This window comes from Triticum urartu, chromosome 1A (assembly GCF_056163025.1).
Source record: "Triticum urartu cultivar PI428250 chromosome 1A, HENAU_Tu73, whole genome shotgun sequence".
NCBI lineage: Eukaryota > Viridiplantae > Streptophyta > Magnoliopsida > Poales > Poaceae > Triticum > Triticum urartu.
The window spans coordinates 548243105-548255790 of NC_141873.1; the positions used below are offsets into that span (position 1 = coordinate 548243105).

Sequence of the window (12686 nt, forward strand, 5' to 3'; positions counted from 1 at the left end):
ACCTTCAGCCGGACTCCTGGACTATGAAGATACAAGATTGAAGACTTCGTCCCGTGTCCGGATGGGACTTTCCTTGGCATGGAAGGCAAGCTTGGCGATGCGAATATTCAAGATCTCCTACCATTGTAACCGACTCTGTGTAACCCTAACCCTATCTGGTGTCTATATAAACCGGAGGGTTGTAGTCCGTAGGACATCAACTCCATATACAACAATCATACCATAGGCTAGCTTCTAGGGTTTAGCCTCCTTGATCTCGTGGTAGATCTACTCTTGTACTACCCATATCATCAATATTAATCAAGCAGGAGTAGGGTATTACCTCCATCGAGAGGGCCCAAACCTGGGTAAAAACATCGTGTCCCTTGTCTCCTGTTACCATCCGGCCTTGACGCACAGTTTGGGACCCCCTACCCGAGATCCGCCAGTTTTGACACCGACACTGGCCATGGAGGGCCCTATGTAGATAGACAGGCTTCGTCAAGCCTTCTTTCTTTCTAGTGTCTGTACTCAGACTAATTTTCTTCCGCATGTGCTTGTATGCTTGTATGACTTGAGTGTCGGGTCATGTGACCCCTACCTGTATGAACATGTTATGTATGGCTCTCCGGAGCCTTTAAATAAAGTACCTTGAGTTGTAGAGTTTTGTTGTGATGCCATGTTGTATTTACACATATCGAGCATATTGTGTGTATGATTGAAATGCTTGGTATGTGTGGGATCCGACAATCTAGTTGTTTATCTTTGGCAGCCTCTCTTATGGGGAAATGTAGTCTAGTGCCTCCATGAGCCATAGTAGTCCGCTACAGCCCAGTTCACCGGAGTCCTGCTAGCCCAGCACTACTGCTCAGGACACTTGACTGGCTGGCATGTGTTTCACTTTGTTCCGGTGTCTGTCCCTTCGGGGAAATGTCACACGGTGACATCCGGAGTCCTACCTAGCCTGCCACAGCCCGGGTTCCCGGAGTCCTGTTAGCCCAGTGCTACAGCCCGGATTCACACGCTGATGACCGACATGCTCGATGTGATTCTTGTATGCCTGTCCCCATGGGTTAGTGCCTCTTTGGGTTCACGACTAGCCATGTCGGCCTGGGTTCTCTGTCATATGGATGCTAGCGACACTATCATATATGTGAGCCAAAAGGCGCAAACGGTCCCGGGCCATGGTAAGGCGACACCCGTGGGGATACCATGCGTGAGGCCACAAAGTGATATGAGGTGTTACCGGCTAGATCGATGTGACTTGGAATCGGGGTCCTGACAGCGTTGGCATCAGACTGGACTGCCTGTAGATTCGTTGAGCCAAACTGGTCGATGTCGAGTCTAGAAATGCTTTAGTTATATGTAGGGGAATTGATTGTGGGAGGGAACGTAAGGCTCTTTTACTCCTTTACCTTATGCCCTCTGATCTAAGTCATTCTCTTCTCATTCTACGTTGGTTAAGGACTAGGCTCTCCTCTCTCTATCAGGTTCACGTGTTACTAATCCGTAGTAGCTTATAGGATTGTTGTTACAAGCCTCTGTACAGTTTCTACTACTTTTAGTACGTTGTCAGTGGAACCAGAACCTTGATATGATGTTGTTGAGTGGTTTTGCAAACTGTTGTGAATGTCTCAAATCTTTTTCTGAGCATTTACAGCCGTTATGATGTCCGATTTCTCCTAGAAAATTCTAATGCCTTTGCATTATTCTGTGCTTTCAGATGGCCACCCGTTCCTAGAACCAAGTGGTTCGTCTGACTCGGTGCCTCGATGTACCCGGTCACACGGCCATGCTGGTCCGGGTGATGGTCGAGACAGGTTATCGATGGTATCATGAGTATACCGTCGAGGAGCAGTTCCGAGACTTCAATCAGAGCCAATACCTTTGTACCGTCAGGATATATCCCTCTTATCCTGGAGCCACTGAACCCCTCCACTGCTCTTATGGACTTGGGGTTACTATTGAGATGTCCGTGCAGGACGCAGCTTACTCAATGATGACTATCATTCGAGCCAGAACTGCCTTGCTCCAGAACACCGATTTTCGCTACATGCCAGCCTCACTCCCTGGAGCACAGGGGTACTATCAGGCTTTATACTATGACTCTACACATGAGGATTCACTACTCCGCACCACTGCCGAGATGCTCGAGGACAAGGACCGCAAAAATCGGGCCTTGCGTATGGAGCTCTTCAACTCTCGTTCTGATCACTGGGCCACTTTGACTCGGTTTGCACCTGTTGTGCTGGCGGAATACATGGACATGAGGGACCTGTACCCCGTACGGCCTGGATTGCCAGATTGTATGGACTAGCGTGATGTAGGAGGCATCACCCCTCCTCGTGGTCCCCGTCTGCCACCGTTTGTGGGACCAAGGCCACATCCGAGTCCCTATGGCCCGCAAGCTCCACAGGACCGTCTGTTCCCAGATGATCATGTTCCGCTTCCAGGTTTTGGTGGTGACTTTTATGAGGATTACTACGGAGCTGTCTGAGCTAGTATTAGTTTCACTAGTTCTGTAATAGTTGTATTCTCCACAGTCCTGCGTGACTCATGGGATACGACTTGGTGTGTATCACGTTCCAGAGGTGTAGAAAAATAATGTATAGGAGCTTGGAATTCCTCCGATGAGATGTAACGTCTTTCACCGTAGTTGTACTTTAGCCTGGGCTTGTACTAAACTATGTACGATGTGTATGACCGATGGTATATATATGGAAGTTTCTATATTACCATGTCGTGCAATGAACATCTCAGCATTCCATGTTATCCATTACATTCCGCACTTCCTTGCTAAGATTGTGCCATCCTTGTCTAAACCATTGTCTTGTTTTTCCTAGGATGGTCAACACCCGCAGCAACCCTGCTGCCCCGGAGCAGGGGGAAGCCAGTGCAGCTAGGGATGAGAATCTGCCTCACCCGCCTTCTCTGGACGAAGTTATGCTGGAGGCAGAAAGAAACAAGTGCGAGACTAACCGCTTACTAGAGCGGATTGAGCATAACACTGCACATCATCAGCGAAACGACTTGGTGTCAATCAATGACTTTATCAAGTTGTACCCACCAAAGTTTAATCATTCCGTCGAGCCCCTCGACGCGGATGATTGGCTTCGCAGCATCACCCATAAGCTACATTCTGCCAACGTAGCCGAAGCTGACAAGGTTACCTATGCTACCTATCAGGTCGAAGGCCCTGCTAGCCTTTGGTGGGAAAACTTTGAGGCTATGCGCCCGGTCGGCCAAATCACTACTTGGGCTGAATTCAGTGAGGCTTTCCGTGAGCATCACATCCCGGAAGGTCTCATGGATCGTAAGAGGGAAGAGTTCTGCAATTTCACCCAAGGCAGATTGACTGTGGATGCATACAGCCGTGAGTTTGGAAATTTAGCACGTTATGCTCCTGAAGAGGTATCCACCGACGCTAAGAAGCAGGCAAGGTTCCGCAAGGGACTTAGCCCTGAGCTTTGCCGCGATCTTCGTCTGCACGAGTGAACCTCCTTCCAGAAGCTGGTTAATAAGGCCATCAGTGCTGAGACAGGTCAGACTGACTATGACGCTTCACGCAAGCACTCCCATGATTTTGGTTCTTCATCCGGCTCTGGATCTCAGAAGCGCCAGGTGTGGATTCCAAACATAGCGCTTCCACCCAGGTTCACCCCGAGGCCATCCTTTGAGGCGCCTCGCCCCAACCAGCATTTTGCACTGCCTAAGCCCTATGGTGGCCCCGCTGCTAATGCTGCTCCACGCCCCAATGTTGTGACATGTTTCAAGTGTGGAGAGTCGGGTCACTACAGTCGAGAGTGTCCCCAGAACAACAACCCCAACCAGTCTGGAAAGTCCGTTGGCCGTTGTAAGCCAGCGGGAAAGACATTCTATGCCAAGCCAGCCACCACTACACGTGGCCATGTCAACTATGTCTCAGCTGAGGAGGCTCATGATGATCCTAACGTTGTCCTTGGTACGCTCCTTGTTAATTCTCATCCAGCATCTGTTCTTTTCGATACTGGAGCATCTCATTCATTCATATCTGAGAGCTATGCTCGATTGCATAACACGACATTCTGTGACATGCCCACTTCCATGGTAATTCAAACTCCGGGTTCCAAATGGCAAACTTCTAGAGTAAGCCATGGGAATGAAATTCTTGTCGATAGACTTGTCTTCCTTACATCTTTAATAGCTCTCATGTCCTCGGATATAAACATCATCTTGGTTATGGACTGGATGTCAGCTCATTACGCTAAGATTGATTGTGCCACTAGAACCGTTCAACTTACTCACCCATCGGGCAAGACAGTCAATGTCTTAACTCGAGTGGCCAAGCGCCGGCTTTACTCCCTAAATGCCAACCCCCTTCTAGACCTTGAAGATATTCCGGTAGTCTGAGACTTCCCGGATGTCTTTCCAGAAGAACTGCCAGGTGTTCCACCTGAGAGGGATGTCGAGTTCGTGATAGACCTTGTTCCAGGAACCGTCCCAATTTCTAGAAGACCCTATGAGATGGCACCCTTAGAACTAGCCGAACTTAAGAAACAACTCGATGAGTCCTTGAAAAAGGGTTTCATCCATCCTAGTTCTTCTCCTTGGGCTTGCCCCGTCCTCTTCGTCAAGAAGAAGGATGGAACGGATCGGATGATTGTAGATTACCGACCTGTCAACTTGGTCACTATCAAGAACAAGTATCCGCTCCCCAGGATCAACGATCTGTATGATCAGCTCGCTAGATCCTCAGTCTTCTCCAAAATGGATTTGAGGTTGGGCTACCATCAAATCAAAATCAAGAACGGGGACATTCCTAAAACGGCTTTTGTTACTCGTTATGGCCAATACGAGTACACCGTTATGTCCTTCGGTTTAACCAATGCCCCAACCACCTTCTCTTGGTTAATGAACTCGGTCTTCATGGAGTATTTGGATAAAATCGTCGTGGTATACCTCAATGATATACTCATCTACTCCAAGAGTGAGGAAGAACATGCCGAACATCTAAGGCTGGTATTGATGAAACTTCGAGAGCATCGCCTTTATGCCAAATTCTCCAAGTGTGAATTTTGGTTGCCAGAAGTGACCTATCTAGGCCATGTAATCTCTGGTAAGGGTATTGCTGTCAATCCCGAGCGAGTTCAAGCCGTCCTTGATTGGACTCCACCGGAAACGGTCAAGCAAGTTCGGAGCTTCCTTGGCTTAGCGAGCTATTTTCGCCGCTTTGTTGAGAATTTCTCCAAGGTTGCTAAACCTCTAACTGAACTCCTCAAGAAATATAAAAGTTCGAGTGGACCCCACAGTGCGAGTTCAGCTTTCAGGAGCTGAAAAGACGCCTAACATATGCTCCCGTATTGGTACCACCAGATTTCTCCAAGGACTTTATTATCTATTGCGACGCCTCGCGACAAGGACTAGGTTGCATACTCCTGCAAGATCATCAGGTAATTGCCTATGCTTCACGGCAATTACACCCCCATGAGGAAAACTATCCCACACATGGTCTAGAGCTTGCAGCTGTAGTCCATGCACTTAAAACTTGGCGACATTACCTTCTCGGTAATCGTTGCGAGATCTTCACTGATCACCAAAGTCTGAAATATATCTTCACCCAACCGGATTTGAATCTCAAGCAAAGATGTTGGGTCGAGTTGATCTCGGATTACGACTTAGGAATAACTTACACCTCGGGAAAAGCCAATGTCATGGCTGATGCACTAAGTCGTAAATCCTATTGTAACAATCTGATGTTACAACAAGGTCAACCACTTCTCCATGAGGAATTTCGGAAGCTTAACCTTCACATTGTTCCTCAAGGATTCATATCCACCCTGGTGGCGAAACCTACCCTTACGGATCAGATCATCAAAGCACAGAAGGTAGATCCGGGAATCTCCCGTATTAAGAGAAACATTAAGAAAGGAGTCGCGAATTGTTTCTCCGTTGATGATCAAGGTGTCGTATACTTTGGAAACCGCTTAGTGGTTCCCAAAGCATGAAACCTGAGGCGGCTGATTCTTAAGGAAGCTCATGAATCCCCTCTCACCATTCATCCCGGTAGTACTAAAATGTATCAAGACCTACGCCAGAGGTTTTGGTGGACTAGGATGAAGAGAGAAATTGCTCAATACATTGCTAGTTGCGACGTCTGTCGTCGTGTTAAAGCAGAGCATCAACGGCCTGCTGGCACCCTTCAACCTTTGGCTATTCCTGAATGGAAATGGGATAAAATCAGTATGGATTTCATTACTGGGTTTCCCAGGACCAAGAGAGGGAATAATGCTATCTTCGTCGTTGTCGATCGTCTTTCCAAAGTAGCCCACTTCCTACCTGTTCGTGAGAGTATTACCGCTAGCCAGCTAGCTGACTTATACATCTCCTGAATAGTGTCTCTTCATGGTGTCCCATTGGAAATTAACTTAGACGGTGGAAGTCTCTTCACCTCTCAATTTTGGGAAAGTTTCCAAAATGCTATGGGAACTCGTCTCTCTTTTAGCACCGCCTTCCACCCCCAATCAAGTGGTCAAGTAGAGCGAGTAAATCAAATTCTGGAGGATATGCTCCGAGCTTCTGTCATCTCATTCGGAATGGATTGGGAGAAATGCCTTCCATTCGTGGAGTTTGCTTATAACAATAGTTATCAAGCTAGCTTGGGCAAAGCTCCCTTCGAAGTTCTCTATGGACGAAAATGTCAAACGCCTCTTAACTGGTCAGAAACCGGGGAAAGACAACTCTTTGGCCCGGATATGATTCAGGAAGCAGAAGAGCAGGTTCGCGTTATTCGTGAGAAATTGAAAACAGCCCAATCTCGTCAAAAGAGCCAATATGACCGCAAACACAAGCTCATGGCTTATGAAGTCGGCGAGAAGGCTTACCTTCGGGTTACTCCTTTAAAGGCAACCCAACGTCTCGGTATCAAAGGCAAATTGGCTCCTCGTTACATTGGACCCTTTCGCATTCTTGCCAAATGAGGAAAAGTTGCCTGCCAGTTGGAACTACCTCCGCATCTTTCCAGAGTTCACAATGTCTTCCACGTTTCTCAACTCAGGCGTTGCTTCGCGGATCCTATCCCTGGAGTGGACCACGAAACGCTTGATCTACAAGATACTCTCACATATCGGGAATATCCCGTTCATATCCTTGATCAAGCCGAGCATACCACTCGACGCCATAACATCAAGTTTCTCAAGGTTCAATGGTCACACCATTCCGAGAAAGAAGCCACTTGGGAAAGGGAGGATCGTCTTCGACTTGAGTACCCCACCTTCTTCCCAACGGATCCTAAATCTCGGGACGAGATTCTTTTGAGTGGGGGTGAGTTGTCACACCCTAGCTAGTTCATGCATTAGAGTGTTGCATCATGTCTACCTTTCCAGAAAACTGAAATGGGGATGACAGAACCCCTAGCACCCCCTGGAAACAACTAGGGTTTACTAAAATCTTTTTCAATGAACCTGAAATTCCCTTCTAAAAAGTCCACCATTTTTGTTTTGGGGTTAGAACCTCTCACAAAATGGGTTCACATTTTTCCAGGACACATAAGGTCATTGGATTAAATCATTACTATTTGCATTTGGGCAATTTAAATCCTATAAATATTTTAAAATGCCCAAATAATCTTGAAAGCATTTTTAGGCTGTTGAGAATATTTCCAAATGTGCCTCTAAATATTTTCAGGTTTTTCCTAAATGGAATAGTATTTTTACTATTTCAAAACATAGAACAGGAATAAATAAAAAGAAAAACAGAAAGCAGAGAGAGTAGAGGATTACCTGGCGCTCACCTAGTAGGCCCAGCCCAGCCACTGCTCCAGCGAGCTGCTTGGCTCAGCCAGCCAGGCAGGCAGGTGCTCGACGCTGACACCAGCACGCGCCACGCTGCTGCCCGCCGCCCTGCTTCTTCCCCTCGCCGTTCTGCTGCCCTGGTTCGGTCACCCATTCCTCCCCTGAGCTCGCAGACACGCCTCTTCCTCCCCAGCTCCTCTCCCTCGCTCTCTCGCACCATGGCTGACGCTGCCGCGCCCGCACCACCGTGATAACCGCGTCCGTCGTCGTCCCCGTGCCGCGTCACCGTGTCCGTTCGCTCCGCCGTCGTCGACTACGTCGAGCAGGCCGAGCCCCGAGCGCTCGCCCGCTCTGGAGTCACCCCCGACCCCGTCTTCCCCAACTCCGGCCGCCGAGATTGCCATCGTCGCCCCACTCAGCTCCGGCCTTCCCCGAGCCCGCTTCGACGCTTGCTGCAACCGCCGTGAGCTCAGCTCCGTTCTCCCCCTCTCCGGTAACTCCCTCCTACACCGTATGCACCACACCACGTTCACCCGCACCCGCCGCCGCCGAGCTCATCGCCGACGTGACTCCGGCCACCCACCAGCCACACCACCGTGACCAACGCACTCACCGCACTCGTAGGAACCCGTAGCACCACTCCACGCGCCTCGATATGCCCTGTAGCCTCGGGTTCGCCTCACCCGAGCTCCGGCAGCCGCACAGCTCGTCGTCGGCGATGTTTCCGGCCACCCCGAGCTCCACCACTGCCACCCAACGACGTGGCTTGCTCCCAGCTACATGTAGATGCTCTCCGCCATCCATTTGGTCGCCGGAGCATGAAACCCGCATTGCCCCGCCGCGTCTGGCCTCGCCGGCAGCTAAACGCCGGCGAGATTGACCTCGTTTGACCCTGGTTGACCCCGTGTGGGCCCAGGTTGACTTCCCCTGAGTCTATGACACGTGGGACCGCTCTGCTAATTAACTTAGATTAGCACTAACTAAATTTAGTTAGTTAATTAACTACTGACATGCGGGTCCCACTGGTCAGTTTTGACCTGGACCGGCTCCGTTGACCATTGACATCACCCTGACGCAATGCTGACGCAATAATTAAATTACTGGAATTATTCTTACACAGGAAATTCCAGAAAATATTACAAACTTCAAAAGTTCATAACTTCTAATCTGTAACTCCAAATGCAAAGATTTATATATGAAATTTGATCAGAAAAATTCAATCTTTCCATCTGTAATGGTTTCATGCATGACAAAACACTTTAACCTTGCTGTTTAGGTGAAACAAGCTAATGCACTTATATGGCTTAAGAACATAAGCTTTCATTTGAATCCTTGATTCAAATAGACTCAAACCAGCTTGTTTCACAATGCATTAGGCAGGACACCTCATATTGTCATGTCATAGCATGCATCATACTATTGCATATTGCCATGTGATGATTGTGTTCTGTGGTGTCTTTCGTGGTAGGTTCTGCCTCCGAGGATATCTCCGAGTATCCAACTGAAGGGCAGTACCCTACTACTACTCCATCAGGCAAGCAGCCCCATTGATCATATCGATACAATCTCATGTTCTTGCTCCTACTCTCATTTACTGCATTAACACAACAATGTTTCAAACTGCTGTGTGCTGCGGTAGTTGAACCCTTATCCTTTGCATGACCTGTCATTGCCACAGTAACTAGATGAAACCCACTAGCATGTGTAGGAGTTGATTGAGCCATGTACATGTTTCCTACATTGCTATGCCTGCTATGCTTAGAGTTGTGTCAGGTCTGGTTCATCTGGGTGATGGGCTAGAGTGAAATGATTACGTCGGTAATGTGAGGGATGGGTTGAACATGATTTGGTAAAGGTATCGATGAGAGGCCATGTAGGAGTACATGGTGGGTTGTTTCATTGAGGCCGTCCTTAAGAACTGAGACCTGTATGTGTGATTCAAGAATCAGTTACTACCATACATTGGGCCCGAAACCAATGGACCCTCTCAGCTTCTTAATCACCCTAGTACTCTGTCCAGGAGTTGCAACTAGTTTCTGGTGTTTTTAGGTTATGTGTTGGCAGCCATGCGTAGCGCTGACCCTAGGGGTGGGCTATGATGCGGTAGATACACCATGGCACGGTGTACCGGGTCACCCGTTTGGTGTCTCGGGAACCCTGTTCACATCGTTCGGGGCCGTATGTGGAAACCTCGGCCGGACTCCCTGCGGATGGAACCTAGATAGGCGATAAACCTGGACTAGAGACTTGAGTGTTTAGGTAGGCCGTGGCCGACACCCTCGTTGGGCTTCTGCTTGAAGGTTGCCGAGTACATGTCGTGTAAACGACTGTAAGTGGTGAGAGCGTGTGTGCAGAAGTACACCCCTGCAGGGTTAACATCATCTATTCGAATAGCCGCGTCCATGGTAAAGGACTACTTGGTTGCCTATACAGTTCATAGACAAGTTAATGGTTACTACTAAAAGACTCAAGATAAGTGTGAGTACCGAGGATGGCTCTCTCGTAGGATGACGAGGGAGGATCCTTGGTGGAGTATTGTGTTGGTGATTAGTTGTAGGATCGAAAGTATGTCTAGAGGGGGGGGTGATTAGACTACTTGACCAAGTAAAAACTTAACCTTTTCCCAATTTTAGTTCTTAGCAGATTTTAGCTATTGTAGGACAAGTTAAGCAATCATCACACAATTCAAGCAAGCATGCAAAGAGTATATTGGCAGCGGAAAGTAAAGCATGCAACTTGCAAGAATGTAAAGGGAAGGGTTTGGAGAATTCAAACGCAATTGGAGACACGGATGTTTTTCCCGTGGTTCGGATAGGTGGTGCTATCCTACATCCATGTTGATGGAGACTTCAACCCACGAAGGGTAACGGTTGCGCGAGTCCATGGAGGGCTCCACCCACGAAGGGTAATGGTTGCGCGAGTCCACGGAGGGCTCCACCCACGAAGGGTCCACGAAGAAGCAACCACCCACAAAGGGTCCACGAAGTAGCAACCTTGTCTATCCCACCATGGCCATCGCCCACGAAGGACTTGCCTCACTAGCGGTAGATCTTCACGAAGTAGGCGATCTCCTTGCCCTTACAAACTCCTTGGTTCAACTCCACAACCTTGTCGGAGGCTCCCAAGTGACACCTAGCCAATCTAGGAGACACCACTCTCCAAGAAGTAACAAATGGTGTGTTGATGATGAACTCCTTGCTCTTGTGCTTCAAATGATAGTCTCCCCAACACTCAACTCTCTCTCATAGGATTTGGATTTTGTGGAAAGAAGATTTGAGTGGAAAGCAACTTGGGAAGGCTAGAGATCAAGATTCATATGGTAGGAATGGAATATCTTGGTCTCAACACATGAGTAGGTGGTTCTCTCTCAGAACATATGAGTTGGAATTGTGTATGTGTTCTGATGGCTCTCTCCATGAATGAAGAGGAGGTGGAGGGGTATATATAGCCTCCACACAAAATCCAACCATTACACACAGTTTTCCAATTTTGGTGGGACCGAATCAACAAACTCGGTCGGACCGAAAAGGTAAACCTAGTGACCGTTAGAGATTTTCGGTGGGACTGACATGCAACTCGGTAGGACCGATATGGTTAGGGTTTGGGCATAACGTAATCTTGGTGAGACCGATTACACAAACTCGGTGAGACCAAGTTTGGTAATAAGCTAACCAGAGAGTTGGTCAGGTAAACTCGGTGGGACCGATTTGCTCTTTCGGTGAGACCGAAAAGTTACAAAAAGGAAACGGAGAGTTTACACTGCAATCTCGGTGGGACCGATTCGCTCTTTCGGTGAGACCGAATAGTTACGAAAGGGAAACAGAGAGTTTGCAATCCCATCTCGGTGAGACCGAGATCCCTATCGGTAGAACCGAATTGCTAGGGTTTGGCAGTGGCTTATGACAAGTGAAACTCGGTGGCGCCGGATAGAAAGAATCGGTAGGACCGAGTTTGGCTTAGGGTTTAGGTCATATGTGGATATGGGAAAGTAGTTGAGGGTTTTGGAGCATATCACTAAGCACATGAAGCAAGAGGCTCGTTAAGCAACACCTCATCCCTCCTTGATAGTATTGGCTTTTCCTAAAGACTCAATGTGATCTTGGATCACTAAAATATAAAATGAAGAGTCTTGAGCTTTTGAGCTTGAGCCAATCCTTTGTCCTTAGCATTTTGAGGGTTCCACTTTCACATCCATGCCATGCCAATCATTGAGCTTTCCTGAAATAGTCATCTTGGAATAGCATTAGCTCAATGAGCTATATGTTGTTATGAATTACCAAAACCACCTAGGGATAGTTGCACTTTCAATCTCCCCCTTTTTGGTAATTGATGACAACATATAGATCAAAGCTTCGACAAATGATAATAAGCATGAAATATATCGTCGCTTTGAGAAGTATGTGACAAGTAAGAGCTCCCCCTAAATTTGTGCATATTTAAAATTTGCTTTGGACTGCAAATGCACAAAGAGTTAGAGTCATGGGTTACTCTTCCATGTCACATACATCTTGGTGGAGCGCTTAAAATGATAAGAATGAAATACATGCACTCATCACCAAGAATAGTGAATGATCACATAAGATAGATAAGATGATAATATTAAGCAAACATTAAGTGTAGCTTATGATCAAACACATGATCATCAATGTCTCACGAGCAATGACATAGTATCTCACACAAAAGCAAACAAAGTTTGAAAAAACCACCAAATAAAACAAGAGAGAATAAAAGCAACACTCTCTCTCGAAGCCTATGATCTATACATTTTCTCCCCCTTTGGCAACAATTTACCAAAAAGTTCCTAGAAAATGCATAGTGCTAAGTCGACACTCAGGCTTGATCTTCAGGTGGTGGTGGAGTCCGGAGCACTCCAAGGACGAAGCCTTCTGTAGACGTGGTCGGAGTCGAGGCTGAAGTGGACGCTGGAGCTGGTGGAAC

General features: G+C 47.7%; 1 pseudogene; it reads left to right on the plus strand.

The window, feature by feature from the left end:
• The first annotated feature begins 1771 nt into the window (after positions 1–1771).
• LOC147992531 (uncharacterized) lies at positions 1772–3356 on the plus strand (annotated as a pseudogene).
• Positions 3357–12686: the final 9330 nt, after the last annotated feature.